General features: G+C 35.3%; 1 non-coding gene across 1 annotated transcript; it reads right to left on the bottom strand.

Annotated features, from left to right (window-relative positions):
- Positions 1–4021: 4021 nt before the first annotated feature.
- Positions 4022–4093, bottom strand: Trnam-cau (transfer RNA methionine (anticodon CAU)). Its single transcript has one exon. It is a non-coding gene; the product is annotated as a tRNA-Met (tRNA).
- Positions 4094–15383: the final 11290 nt, after the last annotated feature.

A 15383-nucleotide genomic window follows, 5' to 3' on the forward strand; every position in this document is an offset into this window, starting at 1 on the left:
ACAACTGCAACGAAGATTCAGAAGACCCGTAGGATTACTAGGTGTAAGAATGTATAAGCGACTCCTACCCGTTGGAGCAGTGAGTTCGGAACAGGATCGTTTATGTTTTTACACTTATTGGAGATGTTGCACTGAGTCACTTATGTTTATATGTTTAATATGTCTACTTTCGTTCACGAACAGGCCCATGATTTGTTTAGATTGAGGTACATCGCGTACAACTTGTCGGTTATATCGGCTCTTCCATTGCTCTTCCACACATATGGTGAAAAAAATCCTTAGGAGCATCTTCTCCTTGAACGTGACCAAGAGGGTTTCGTCAGGTTTGATAAATATACTAATAAAAAAATGAAAATTGTTTCCTATCCAACATAAATGTTTTTTTTTTATATCCTACTCCTCAGCTTTTTATCCATCAAGCTAAGATATGTGTTTCCACACCACTGCCAAACCGATGGCGAAGATTCCACCTAAGAAAATGAAGTTAGATCTAAAAATGAAGTTAGATTAGATCTAGATTAGAAAATGAAGTTAGATTAGATCTAGAATTTCGCACGTAAAATACTCTTCCGACTAATTACAACTGGAATTGAATGGTAGATCGCTTTCTAGTTTGATTGTATAATATGCATAGTGGCCTACTAATTTTATGGTACACACGACCTTTTCACAATTACATTTTTCCACGGAATTTTAGGTGTTTCTCGAAATTTTGAGAAATAACTCTCAATTTATGGAGCGAAAGTTTTTGTATTATTTGTTTAAAAAGATGCTGCGACGACGACTTAAATAAAGCGATTTACAAATCTGTGAAAAACGATCGATACATTTGGCTCGATCACGAACGAAACTTGCCAACAGATTGAAGCTAGCAAATATATTCTAGTATACAATGGAACCCGTCATAACGAGTTCCAATGACTCACTGTTTATGCAAAAAACTCGTTATGCGGAAGACTCTTTTGTATGAAAAGTGAAACCATTGGTCAAGAAAAGTGCATTTATATAGGGATTATATGTATCACAACCATACACCACCAAGTGACAACAGTAATGCTTCGATCAATACTCAGTATCGAGATTTTCGAGCCTTCACGAGCAAGTATATCAAGAATGCATGCAATACACCAAACACTTCTGAAACACACGCTTATTAGGGAGAACACTACACACTCAAATCCACTTCGACGGCCGAATCCAAACTTTCGAAATTATAACAAATTCTTATTGTTAACAAAAATCCATTTGTTTTCTATGTGAGATTTTACTCGTTAAGAGAGGTATTTGTAGAGCATTTAGACTTGCCCGCTATGCGAAAAACTTGTTATAAAGGGGTACTCGGTATGAGAGGTTCCACTGTATTCCAATATATACAATCGGATAACAAATTACCCATTGGATCGAATTGCGTTTCTCAGGAGGATTCTTTGCTGTATAGTAGTGTTGGGAGATTCAGGATTCGGAAGATTGGAAGATTCAATCCTTAGAAAGATTCAATCGGAGTTGGATCTTGTTTGTAGGATTTAAGTCTCAAATCGATTCCATCGCGATTGGGATTGGGATTCGTTTACGATTCGGTTGGGATTGGGTATCGTTTGCGATTCAAACGGGATTCGTTTCGGGATTGGGATTCTTAATAGGATTTTGATTGGGATTGCGATTCAGACCGGGATTCAGATTGCTATTCGGATTCTGATTGAGATTGCTATTGGGATTGGGATTGAAATTAGTACAGGATGTCCCCGAAATACGCTATATATGCTGGGGGTCGAGAGAAATCGCGTATCTCTAATTTCCGAGGTCACACAGTTTTCAGTCAAAATATAGTAAATGTTCGTGTAATGTTGCATTTAATGAGAAGTTATAGTCACCAACTAAATTATTTGATTTGATATTGAATAAAGGTCCGCGTATCTCGGGGACTACCTGTACTAATTATGATGTTAAGTACTGAAATGTTAAATAATTAGGAGTAAAACAGAATGACCTCTTATTCCAGGTTTAACTAATATCCCCTCCCCCCCCCCCCCCCCCCCCCCACAGCAAATTAGAATAAAACGCTATACCATATTGGGATTGGCATTGAGATTTAAAGATTCGAATCGCAAACCAGGATTGGGATTCGTAGATTCGAATCCCTTCAGAGATTCATTTTTCCCATCACTACTGTACATTATAGTGGATCATACGATTCACTTCACGATCCGACCCGGAGCGAACCAGTCGGAATCGATTCCGACTCGTCGGTGCAACGGGTGCGCTAGGTTAGAGTAGGAATCGAATTCGACCCGCAGGTGCAACGAGTTCGGGTCGACCCGAATGATGAGTAGGTGCAAGAAAGCATAAGCATAAAGCATTTTCCTCTGCTAAAACTATCGTAGATTATTTATCAACCAGTTTAGTTAAAACCATGAATAATATTTACAGAAATGTTAGTTTTTCAGTAGTTTTGTAATGAGTTCGGACGATAGTCACGGTCGCCATGTAATGAGTTCGGAATATAGCTACGGTCGCCATGTAATGCGATGATCGTACAACTGTACTTGAGTACCGTCGCGGTAGGTCAGTTTTTACTGACATGAGCCGAGGTGGATTAAAACATCGATCGAGCGGACTTTTCAACACTTGATCGTCCAGGCGATCATAGAAACCTTTAGGAGGTTTCCCTTACTGGTAACGTTGGAGTTTATAGGCCTTACCTTGGGTAGGGGGACATAACTAAACTCTTTAAATGAGAAGTCGATAGATGTAGGATGGGCATAGTCCTATCCTGACAGTCCGAACGAATCTGACTTGCCACGGTTGGAATTGGTTTTATTTATACTCAAATGAAGTTAAGAGTTTCACACATTTGGTTCCGGGTTTTATGTTGGAAAGTTATTGTTTTCACTCAGCTAGTTACGTTTGTCTTTTGTTGACAAGAACGATGCTTCTTGTCACTAAGTTCCTGTTTTGGGTGTAATGCATATACTGTTCCTGCTTTGGGTTACATACTGTTCCTGCTTATGTTGTGCGTTTCGGTTGTTTTTGATATGTGTCACATCTGTTATTTGTTTGAATGGACGGCCTGAACTCTTCCGGTTGCGTTGCTATGGTATGATCTGATTTGCTGAATGTGTTATAATGAATGTGTTACAATGGTGTGGTTTGGCTTTCCAAAGTGTGTTACAATGTGTCTATAGCTGATAGTGTGTATTATAATAAATTGTGTATAGTAGATATGCTATAGTTTGTTAAAATCGTTTTAATCAAGGACTGTGTAGGAACAAGGTTAAGTAATGTAGAACGATTTGACAAGTAGCCAAAAGTTTGTTACAGGCAGTTGGACATCTATAAGCCCTTGTCGATTCAAATTTTAATTGTGATAAAAATGATAAATCGGTCTGGTGATCACAAGAAAATTGTAAGTTGGTAATTGAATCTTTCACCAAATGTATTGATGTCTCTTTTAATAATAAAGATTTTAGGGTTTAATGAGTTTTCCAGGGCTTTTTGCTGTCAAAAGGCATCCAAGATGGCCAAACCGATTTTGGCTAATACTTGACCTCGTTCCTAAACAGTCCTTGGTTTTAATGATACAAGTTTTTTTTTTAATGATGTTTTAGTGTCTTCTCAAAAATTTGTAGTCGTTTCTAATTATTTTTAAGTTGTCCCGCGATGTTTCGTTTTCTGTATTTTTAAATCGTTTGTCTCTTATTGCACTGCATGTAATTGTGGGTTTCCCGTTCCACATTTATTGATCGTGTATGTTACGTTCTATTATCAATTAAGTGAGCTATTCTTTAATGTAAAAATGTACATTCGTCCAACAGGCACGAGGTGCGATACTGTTCTTAATAAAACCATGCAAAAAATGAAACAAAGCCATGCTATTTTACAACATTCTTTTTAATTATTCAACCCACCCCATACTCTTTCTCTCGCAGGATTTTTTATCGATTTACTTTATTTCATTGAATTGCAAACACAAACCAAGGTGTTGGAAGAGACAGGAGCAGAGTAAAAAAGAATCGTTTAAGCATAGCAGAACGTAGTTTCGATCTACGGACCTCTGGGTTATGGGCCCAGCACGCTTCCACTGCGCCACTCTGCTTGGTTCGGAAAGGGAGGTACAGTTATGTACAGGTTAGATATCGCACTGATTCCAAATCTAACACCACCTGGAAGAAGTTACGTCATGCGTGACGCATTGCTTCCAAAAACTTAGTGAACAGTTAAATCGCTTAACCAAAGAAAATAAGGTTAGATAAGCTTTTTCAGGGACACGTTTGAACAATCCTAATATAGCATTTATTTGTTGTGAATATCATTCACTACTTTTCGAGGAAAGGCACAGGTGTTTTGTTTTGATTATTTAAGCTGAATAAGTATAAATAGATAACAAATGCAAAAGGGCTGTATGTTACTTGCAGTTTTTTTGCCGTTGATAGTAAGCATAGAACAGGAAACTTTAAAAAATCTCGTCGCCAAGTCTTTGGAATATTAATGTTTACATCAGCATTAAACTATTGCAATACATCATCCACACAGCTTAAAAGCAATTTCATTTCATTTCATTTCATTTCATTTATTAATACAATATCCGCCATCAAGGCTAAATAAGGCAGACTTAAAACTAAATAAACCCTAACAAATAAACAAAATAATTCATGAAAAACTAAGCCTAACTAAACTAGTCTAGACCTAGCAAAAAAATTAAAGAAAAAAAAAACAAAGGTAGAGCGTAGAGACTATCAAAACTTAAAGAAACTTAGAAGAATAATTAAAGAGAATTAGAAGAAAAAATACGGTTACGGAAAGAGTTGAGAGAGGAGTCGAAATCAAAGAGATAGTAAAAGTGGTTAAACAACCTGAAACAGGATAGAATAGGATCATTGAAAGTATAGAGAGTATGACGTGTTTCAATTGACAGAGGATCACGAGGACGAAGGGAACGAGAGGGAACATACAACGAGATGGACGAGAGTAAATCAGGAGCATCAGTATCAGAAAGTAATAAGCCACCAATAAAACATGCCTGAGACACTTGGCGGCGGAAGCTTAAAGAGTGAAGATTGAGTAACTGCATTGAATTAATTGTGTTATTTAATGAATTGCGGAATAAAATGTAGCCCAACAGGCCAATAACAATTATTCATTACCGATTAGACATCAACGCAAACAGGACACGAACCTTCCAACTTTTTCTTTCTTTCAATATAAAGTTAGTTTATTTGTCAAACAAATGCATAGATTTAAGCGCAAACAGCACTGCATTGTAATGTTTTGTAGTTCTTCAATATTATTTAATTTTTTTTAGCATAATAAAAACTAGAACCACTGGCATTTATGTCAAAAAATGACAGTAAACATACGATATCAAAACATTGCCTGAAAATTATTGACTTTGAGTTTTTAATGTGACACGTTTATCCACATCAAACAACTTGATTTTTAATATATCATTAGCCTCGTGCTGTATTGGATGTAAGGGTTATTATGGAAACAGTTTTCTGTGAAGGTTATTATGGAAACAGTGTATGAGAGAGAGAGAGAGAGAGAGAGAGAGAGAGAGAGAGAGAGAGAGAGAGAGAGAGAGAGAGAGAGACAGAGAGCTCGGTGAAAGCGGAATCATCATTGAAAGTGGATGTAAAGGAACTATCAACCAACTATTGAGTATGATCGAATGAGGGAAAAAGTTAAATATTCTTGGGAAACCATGTCATAAGAAATTTAATCATCATCAATTCTGTAGAGTCTAGACCACGGAAAACAATTTTTGAAGTATTTGTGATAAAAAAAAATTTTCCCCGATAAGGTACAGATGTTGAAGAAGAATATTTAAAAATTTTTTTCCAAACAATTCGCAAGTTTCGCATAATTACAGGGTTTTCCAGCGATTCTGATATGCGATTAAAGTACTTTCTGAACTCTTTTCTGACACAGAGTGATAGTTTTGGTGCGATACAAATCAATGTTATGATTATGTGAATGTCGTCAAATATCACCTGTATTGTTAAAGACGCGAATGAATGAAAGTGAAGAGTCAACGTCAATCATGTCACAGAATTGCATTGTTTTAAATTTAAGTGATTTGAGATATATGAAAATGTATTTCCATTGACATTCTAAACGTTTCATCAATCGTTTTGGTATGATGGATTTTGTTCTCTCTTCTTAAAATAATTACATGTGCTGATGTGATCAGCATGCATAATTGCATCTACGGTTCAAGTGGCCAAAGAAAAACATTGGAAATGCTCAGCATGTGGCATGAGTTTTTTTTAAATTCTTTATTTCTTTGTATGCAGGCTTTAAAGAGTGTCATAAGGTACTCAGGCGACTTTGAAAGCATAAGATGATCTTGTGAAAAAATATCCATACATTGCAGCGGTCGGCAAATGTTTGAGCATGTTTTTTTTACACTTAAAATTATGAAAAGCTTTTCAATAATGATTCGACAATAATGATTTTTCATAATGATTTGAAAATCATTGGGTCAATTAACAAAGGGTTTTATAAGTCTATTTGGAATGTAAATACAGGTGGTCCCCAAGATACACGGTTATCTGGGGACCGAAAACGGCCGCAAAATAACGCGTACCTCGAATTTCCGCATAAGTCGAAGCTAAAATAGTCTCTTCTTCTTCTTTTGACTCAACAACCGTTGTCGGTCAAGGCCTTCCTGTACCCACTTGTGAGTTTGGCTTCTGGTGACTTATGGATTACCCCCCATAGCAGGATAGTCAGTCCTACGCCTGGTGGCACGGTCCATTTGGGGCTTGAGCCCATAATAGGCATGTTATTTGAGTCGTACGGATTGACGACGAGACCGGCTAAAATAGTGTAGTATATAAAATCACAAATTTTCGTACAATAATGCAATTAGGGGGTGGTTTTAGCAACCTAATTAAATATTTGATATGATTCTGACTGAATATAATCGTTTTAAAACTTTTGAAAGGATTTTTAACATTCGATCGAAAAAGAACATTATTTGGCATTTTGCAATTGATTTGTCAAATCAGTACAATTTGCTCAAAGAACTGTCAAATATAGAACACCGCGTATCCATAATCCGCGTTATCTTCTACCGTGTATCTCGGGGACTATCTGTATTGTTATTCACCGTGAAAAAACTGTGTGTAAAATGTTTTTCCAAATTGATTGAACAATTTTCATCATAATAATGTTTAATTTCTTCAGCATGATTTTCAACACATCAACTGCTTGAGACGTGTTAAAAATAATTCTGAAGAAATGAAACATTTTGATGATGGAACTGAAATATCAAACTGATGAAAGATCAGATCTTGTACGCGGTGAGTAACAACGTTTACATTTGAAACTGGCTTGAAAAACCCTGTAATAATTTTTAATTTCTTCAGCATGATTTTCAACACTCCATTCAACAACCCGTCGAAAAAATGATTTTACAAAAAAAATGAATTAAAAACACTGCATATGACAATATCAACTTCGATTTATTTTTATTTGGTGAGTCTTCAAATGAAATGTATATATATATGTATATATATATAGATTTTTGTTTTTCATATATACACTATGTCCGGTCAAAGCTAGTTACAAGTTTTGTTTCTAGATTTTGTTTTTCATGTCTCTTAATATTCAGTTTGTTCTACTCTCTATCACCTGTGGTAATAATCTTCTTCACAGCTTTACACACCTCTCCTAATATAGTTGCACTTTTCATTGTGATCACTGCTGCTGCTGCTGCTGCTGCTTTGCACTTATGCAGTTTGTTGTTTTGCATTTTGTATCATTTTTCCCCCTTATCTTTCTTTAAACCATTCCGTTTACAGCGAAATGTATCCTACTGACACACAGTCACACAGAACGAGCTTGCAATTTGCAAATGTCGATCAGATGATTTTTGTTTTTTTTTTAGAATAAATGTATCATTTTATGCGCTTGTGTGGCTGGGTGTATATAATAATCTATTTGTTTTTTTTTCTTTTTGGGGGCATTCTACATTTACACCGCGCTTACATTTACGCGCTACACCGTCCGTTGAGTAAGTGTTTCTCGCACGTTCAAATTTCGATTCGATTTTGTTGTTGTTATAGAACAACTTCCTTTCGCTTCTTTTCCTTTGGAATGTAACTTTACATGTTTTATAATGCCATTCTCGTCTTGTTTAAATATAGTGTTTCATTTGTTAACATCAACATCATCTGCAGCCCAGCGTTTAAGTGGGAGTTTCTTTCCCTTTACTCCTTTTTATTTTTTGTAGCATTTAGTAATTTGTCCCATCGTCAGTGATCCTTCTTGTTTTTTTTTAATTTTGTACACAATTGTAGTGGGAACAGCAAAAGGAGGAAAAATTACTTCATTTATTTTTGCACAAAACAAAGGCAAAACTGTTAAATAAGACACACCTGTTGTTGTTGTTGCTGCTGCAGTACCCGCCATCATCGCCTTAGCTTGTTCGCTTGTGTTTTATCTCTCTTTCTCTCTCATTCTCCGTTTTAAAGTGAGGTGTTGAAGGAAAGGGGTCCTTTGCCTACATTTGGTCACACCTTTGCACGGGGTGTGGTGTATGATTTTACATGCATTCGTATACTCTGATTACGGTTATATCTCATGTTTTACAGCGTGAAAGTACTAGTCCAGTAGTAGTTGTAAGAGTAGCTCGATTTAAGTACTATTTACACACATACATACACATACAAACACAGACAAACAACTATCAAAAAACGCTCCCCAGCGAGCGTGTACACCCCCCGTTGGGTTTTCAGCAATTTCGATGTCCCACTTCTCTCACACTGCACTTGCCCCCGCGCGCTGCCATTACCGGTAGTAGCATCTATTTACAATTATTTTTAGAAATTAAATAAATTTAAAACATAATTTAAAAACCGTTTTACTGTTTATCGTACGCATGCTAACTTTCTGCTGATGTAAATTTCAACTAACATTCCGGTTTTTTTTTGCTCCGTTTGCTCTACAAATATTACTTTGCGAAATACGTACACACACACACACTCGTATCATCTTTATCGACCACAAAACTGTTACAGTTTTAAATGTCTTTCTTCCGAATTGTCCTTTAAATTGCTACATTTTTTTTTTCAATCCACCACAACATCGCGTACACACAAACACTAGCGCGTGTATCAGTCCCAGGGTAATGTTCTACGAATGTTTCGAGCGCTACACCAAAGTGTTGCTTAATTTTGCTACCACACCAAACTTTAATCGTCGGTCGAATTTTATCTAATACTTTTCTAATTTCGCTTTCTGTTTTTTTGTTTTGTTTTGTTTTGTGAATTGCACTTGATTCGTTTTTGTTGTTCTCGTTCGGTATGGTTTTTTTTGTTTTGTTTTTTGTTTATATAAATGTTTCCTTCCGTTCAGTCAAAAATGGTTCACCATCACACACCATCACCCCATACAAACATAGCGCCGGGGGCGTTTTTGGGTTAAAAAAAAACGATCGTTTCGAGTTTGGAGTCTTTGTTCGTATGTTTCTGTTGTTGTTGCAGTCTATTGAACCCCTTAGTTGATCAGCTAACTGTGAGCAAAGCAAAAATCAGGCAAACTTTCCTATTTTTCAACGAACAATGTCGCAGTTTTAGAGTAATAATTCGTTTTATGTTTTCCTTTTGAATAGACAACATCGTACAAAATATGCTGCACCAAAGAAGTTTTGATTTTGAAACGGTTGTTTTAATTCAGTTTTACTTTTCTCTATATGTTTGGTTCAATTGCTGCATGGCAAATAAGGACACTTTCCTTAACAAGGAGTGAAAATAAAAGTGTGAACAAAAATTTTACCAATTGAAAATCAAAAATAAAAAAAAACATCCATCACCTTTGCATCTGTACAAAAATCGTATTGTTGGTCCTTAGCAAGTGTATTTTCTGCCTTTTAAATGTGTTTTTTTTTTATAATAATGGTTTGCATAGGATTCCATTTCAAGATTGTTTTGTGGCAATCGTCGCAAACCTGTTGTAGAACTGCTTCAAAACTATAATTTAAGTAGTTTTCTATAGTTTTTCTTGACAACTAAAATAGTCAAATATAATTAGTTGAAGCATTGTAGCAAGTACCAAACAAATATTTGCAACAAAAAACGAAAAAATAAATTGTCCCAACTTGTTCATACAATGTCATTATGATTAGATATATCGTCAAGTCATTAATTAAATGTTGAATGATTACATCAACTAATCAGCATGTATTTACTAACATTATTTCTTTTAAAAAAACAGAACATTAAAATATAAGTTAATACTCAACATACTTGATTTAAGCAAGTACGATTATGTTGAGAATTTTGTTTACAGCTTGATGGAGTGATTTTAAAGTGTGTTTGTTTAAGATTGCTACTGAAACTTGTAATAAATCTGATACGTCTAATTTTATGTTACAGTATTTTGTTTAATAAAACACGTATCAAAAATTAAAATAATATTACCTATAATTCAGAATTTAAAATAAAATAATAATATTACCGAAACCCGAAGGAAACCCGAAATTATTAATAGAATGCAATAAATAAAATGACATCAAATTTGAAGTTTTAAGAAAAATGAAATAAAATAAGAAATGTATTGAAACCAAAATAAAGGCAAGAAAATCTGAAATTGCTAACTAAAAATGACAATACATTGTAAAATTATAGAAACTTTTGAAAAAATGATGGGAAAATTTCAACAAAATAAGCAAGTAAAACAGTAAAAAATAGATAAAACAATGAAGAGATGATAATTAAAAAAAGGAGACAAAATGAGATCGAAAGTAGTTATTAGAGCAATGAAACCTATGTAAGTAGTGAAAAACAAAAGACGGGCGAAAACCCCTGTATTAAGTTGTGCTTTCTACACAGTTCAAGCGATGATGGGGTTCGTGATTCGCGAAAGGACTCGCCTTCTTTCAATGTACACTAACCAAAATGTACTGTCTCGTTGGTATAAACCATTACCCGACACATCATATAAAAACAGAATTTGAAGAATTTTTAAAAAATAATCCGAATCCCTCACTACAAGCTTTGCTCTGTATCAGGTATTGGTGGTACAGGATTATAACAGTGGGCTATAGTAGTAATTATATATTAGCCAGTTTTACAACTCTTTGCATCTTTCTCGCTTTGTTTTTTTCGATAGATCCTGCTAGATACTCGCTATTCACGTAGCCAGAATGGTATAAATAGGTTGAGTTGTTTTTATTTTCGCTGTGCTTGTGCCGTCACACAAATGTTGAAGAGGAAACATTGAATATACATACATACATCTTTGCTTTTTTTATACACTGATTTGGTAACTAGAGTAAATAGATGTATATAGATATATATATAATTGTATAGAGTTTTGTTAGTTTTGTAGTGGTTTCTCCATCTCCTTTGTTCCTTTTCACTTTTTTTTCTTCATTTTGTTTGTTAGTTGTTTGTCTGTTTTTGTTTGTTATTTTGTTTCTTTCTGTTTCTTCTCTTTTTTGTATTTGTTCAATAGTTTTATCTATTTTATCTTTTGTTTTACTTTTATCCGTTTATTTCTGCCCTGGGGGTTGTGTGTGTGCGCTTCGAGAGAGAAAAAGTTGCATTTGCAGTTACTGTTTTCCATCTTAACTTTTGATCTGTTTTTACATTTAACAATAAGCGTGTTTGTATATTTCTTTTTTGAAAGCGAGGAAAATAACAATTGTGACAGTAACGCCGATTTGCACATTGTTTGTACATTGTTTTATTTGTAGTTTTTTTTTCTTCTCTGTATTGGAAAAGTTTACACTTTGCTGCTTCGTTAAGCATGTATTCCGCGGAGACATTTTAGATTTTGAAGCCACATGTTCTGTTCCTTTTTCTGTCAAGAATTTCTATTGAATGTTACACTTGTAACACTTGACATAATCAAAATCAACAACAAAATAAGTCCGATTGATGGACAATGAAATTCTGCATTGATGTGGGATCGTTTTGCAATTAAAAAAAAGTGAAACATCAATGAAAGTTTTTTATTTGTTTTCTTTTGCCATGTTTCGCTTGTTGATTACTTTACTTTTAGCTCCGGCTAAGGAACGACGGGCAGTGTTTTGTATTGTATTACGTTTTATTTTTTTACGATCCCTGCCTGTTCGGAGGTAATCGGACACTATTTCATCTTCATTTACTGCTATCGTGTGGTGTTTTTTTCTCCTCGTTATGCGCGGATGAATGCTTTATTTGTTTACAAAGTGCTATGAGAATGTATGCTGGTTTGGCGTAGAAGAGACCAGCGAGCGACATATATAGTTAATATTCGGTTCCCTCTACCTTCATACGCTATTTCCTAACGGTACTGTTACGAGTGAAGTAGTTGTTTAGTTATGTTGCCGTTGTGTTGCACGTGACACGAGCTTCGAAACCACCATCATCACCACCACCACCACCAAATGTACTGGTACTGTACTGCTATCATAAGCTTACGTATTTGTATGTTTTAGTTTGGTTCGTTTTTTTTTTGTTCCAGCTATTGCTACTTGTTTTGCTGCAAATTCGTACTACAATGATTAGTCATTAATTAATGCGCTTCGCAGGGGCTTTTGCGGCAAACGATCCGAGTGTCGGAGTTTTGTCTCCAGAAGGCAGCAAAAGGAAAAGCAAACGATGTTGGATGTACTGTTCAGCGCTCCTGTGCAAATCAGCCGACTCTGAGGTTACCGTCGGGGAGAGGGTCGGTCAAGGTTAACACTAATACCATTAGAACGTGTACGCGTTCAGTTCAAATTACAGTAATGCACTTTGTTCATGTACTATGGGTTTTGTGTAGCTGATATTTTATGTCGCATTGTTACTTTACTTTCCATTTGCTTACTTCACTTTTATGTCATACTGTGTGTTTGTGTGTGTGCATGCCATCCTTTAAAGCGCAGAAATGAATTGATTAATCAATGTGAGTTTTTTTTTAAAAGAAAAAACAAATACAATACAATTAATTGTAAAATATTTGCAATCATAACGAACCAAAGCTATACTACAATAAGGCGAAAGGAAATTAAAGAAGAATTGAAAAGAACAGGACGTAAAAAAAAGGATGAAAGATCCCCACACTCATTCAATCACCAAATGTGATAAAAACAAAAGAAAAAAGAAAGAAAAAAGTACAATATTTTTTGTTTTTATTTTTCAATAATTAATAACAAATAATATATTCTCCTTCGACATTTCTCTGTTTTCTCCAGGCGCATTATTGTTTCTTGAGTTTTGTGTTCATGTTGTTTTATTTTACTTGGTTTTGTTTTACTTTCCACTTCAATTTAGCATGTTTGATATATCATTGTTCTGATGAAATTTCCGAATGCTATTAACTTCTTTTAAGTTTGTTTGTTTCACAACTTGCTAAATTTATTTGCCGTATTTTTGTTTTTGTTTTTTTTTCTGCGATCCTTTCTTTGCTTTTCAATAACTTATCGCTTCAGAACGCACAACAACTGAACTTCCCTCTCTCTGCCTTCGTTCCATCACTCTTGGACAAAACGTTCATTCCCGTTCATCCTTTTCATAAAACACAAATAATAGTAAAACTAAACCTCAACGTGTAAATCGTATAATTGAATAGCAATAATAATAATAATATTAATAATAATAATAATAATAATAATAATCATAATTATTACAGTTTATTTCAATAGAAAATAATATTATTAATAGTAATAAAGACAATAATAATAATAATAATAATAATAATAATAATAATTACAGCTCTAGTGACAATAGTAAACGTAATTGTGTAATAATCCAGATTGGCTTTTTAATCGATCTCTCTGCGCACTTCTTTCGGTATATAGGGCGTGTCTTTGCAACAACATAAACTGTAAGAGTGAGTGAGTGTGTTTGTGTGTTATGATGAAGCTATTCAGCAACAAGGAATGAAGAATATTGAACAGAACGAAACTGAATTAAAACTTTGGACTTGCTAAGCGTTGTACACGCGCGGGGGGCTGCTAGCAATTAATGTGCAATCACAAATGAAAACAAAATAAAACAATATTTACAACATAAAAAAAAACAGTGGAAACAAAAAGAAACAGAACACATAAACACAAAGCACATTTACCGGTATTATCACGAAGTGTAAGAGATGCAGACTGTTTGTTGGGGACTTGTTGCTAAAATATCAATACCTGGATTGGATTTGTACGGACCTCCAAAACATGAAACGTAAACCGTGTCAACACAAAAAAAAATTAGTATAAAATAACAAAATGTAAAATGGAGCAAGTTCAGCATACACACACACACAGACAATACAGACTTTAGTAAGAACAAGAATATACATTGAGCTTAGAAAGGTGTGTATCTTTGCATAAGCGTGTTGCTGCTGTGAGTGGTTTTGTTTTCTTTGTTGTTTGATTTAACTTTCCTAACCCTATAGTATGTTAAGCTTTGCCAATTCCAAACCCGAGCAATATAACGAACAAAAAGGAGCCACCAGGAAGCGGATTCCCTAGTTTTGTCCTGATGATCATTAACCTTAAACAATAAAAAAAAGAAAACTGACGGAGTAAAAACTTGTACAACTTTTACACAACTCATCTCTGTACGCATCTTGTATTTACACATAACGGATCACTTTGCGCAAACTTTGCTCCCTCTTTCAGCGGAGTTACGTTCTTTGCAAGCTTTACAGATGCTTTTGCAAATTGTGCCCCTTATGCCCCAAAACAATCCATATGACATTTCAACGGGAACAAGCAATGAACATGATGCCCTCTTGGGAAACAAGCAAAACAATTTCGCGAATATCCATAATCCTCCGTAGCGATCGACACAGACACACACACACTCTAATGCCGATCGCGAGTGAAGGCGAGAAAGGCTTTAAAAAATGGCAAACAATCTATTGTTTAGCATATTTAATCCTGTTTGGTGTGATTGTATTCGTTTTCAACCAATTCCACACAACACAAAAACAAAGCAACAACACGGTGAAGCATACTTGTAGAAGCACAACACATGCCGGGGCGCGCCCGCGGGATAATGTGGCCCAGCTAACACCAACAAATGCCAAACACAGGGAAGGGGATGATGTTACTTCCGTAAAAAAGGATATTCACAAACACACACACACACACACACCTTCACGTAATTGGTTGGTATAGAATTAAAAACAAACAATAATGCATGCATGTATTACTTGCTCTGCTTCTTATCGCAGCACACCACACCACGGTACCGGGAAGGGTTCGTGGTATCGAAAAAATAGTAGAAATTATCACAGTTCACGAACGTTTGTTTCTTCACCGACCGGGCTGAGCGGTGTGTGTGTTTGCCTGGGGGGGGGGGGGGGGGGGGGGGGGGGGTAAGTGTGTATTTTCAGAGGATGTTTTGTTGCTCCTTTCAATCGCCTCCTTTTTCACAATATTTGGTCATCTTTTTCCTCTCTTTCTGTGTGTTGTTATG

Source organism: Anopheles gambiae, chromosome 3, assembly GCF_943734735.2.
Source record: "Anopheles gambiae chromosome 3, idAnoGambNW_F1_1, whole genome shotgun sequence".
In the NCBI taxonomy this organism is placed as follows: domain Eukaryota; kingdom Metazoa; phylum Arthropoda; class Insecta; order Diptera; family Culicidae; genus Anopheles; species Anopheles gambiae.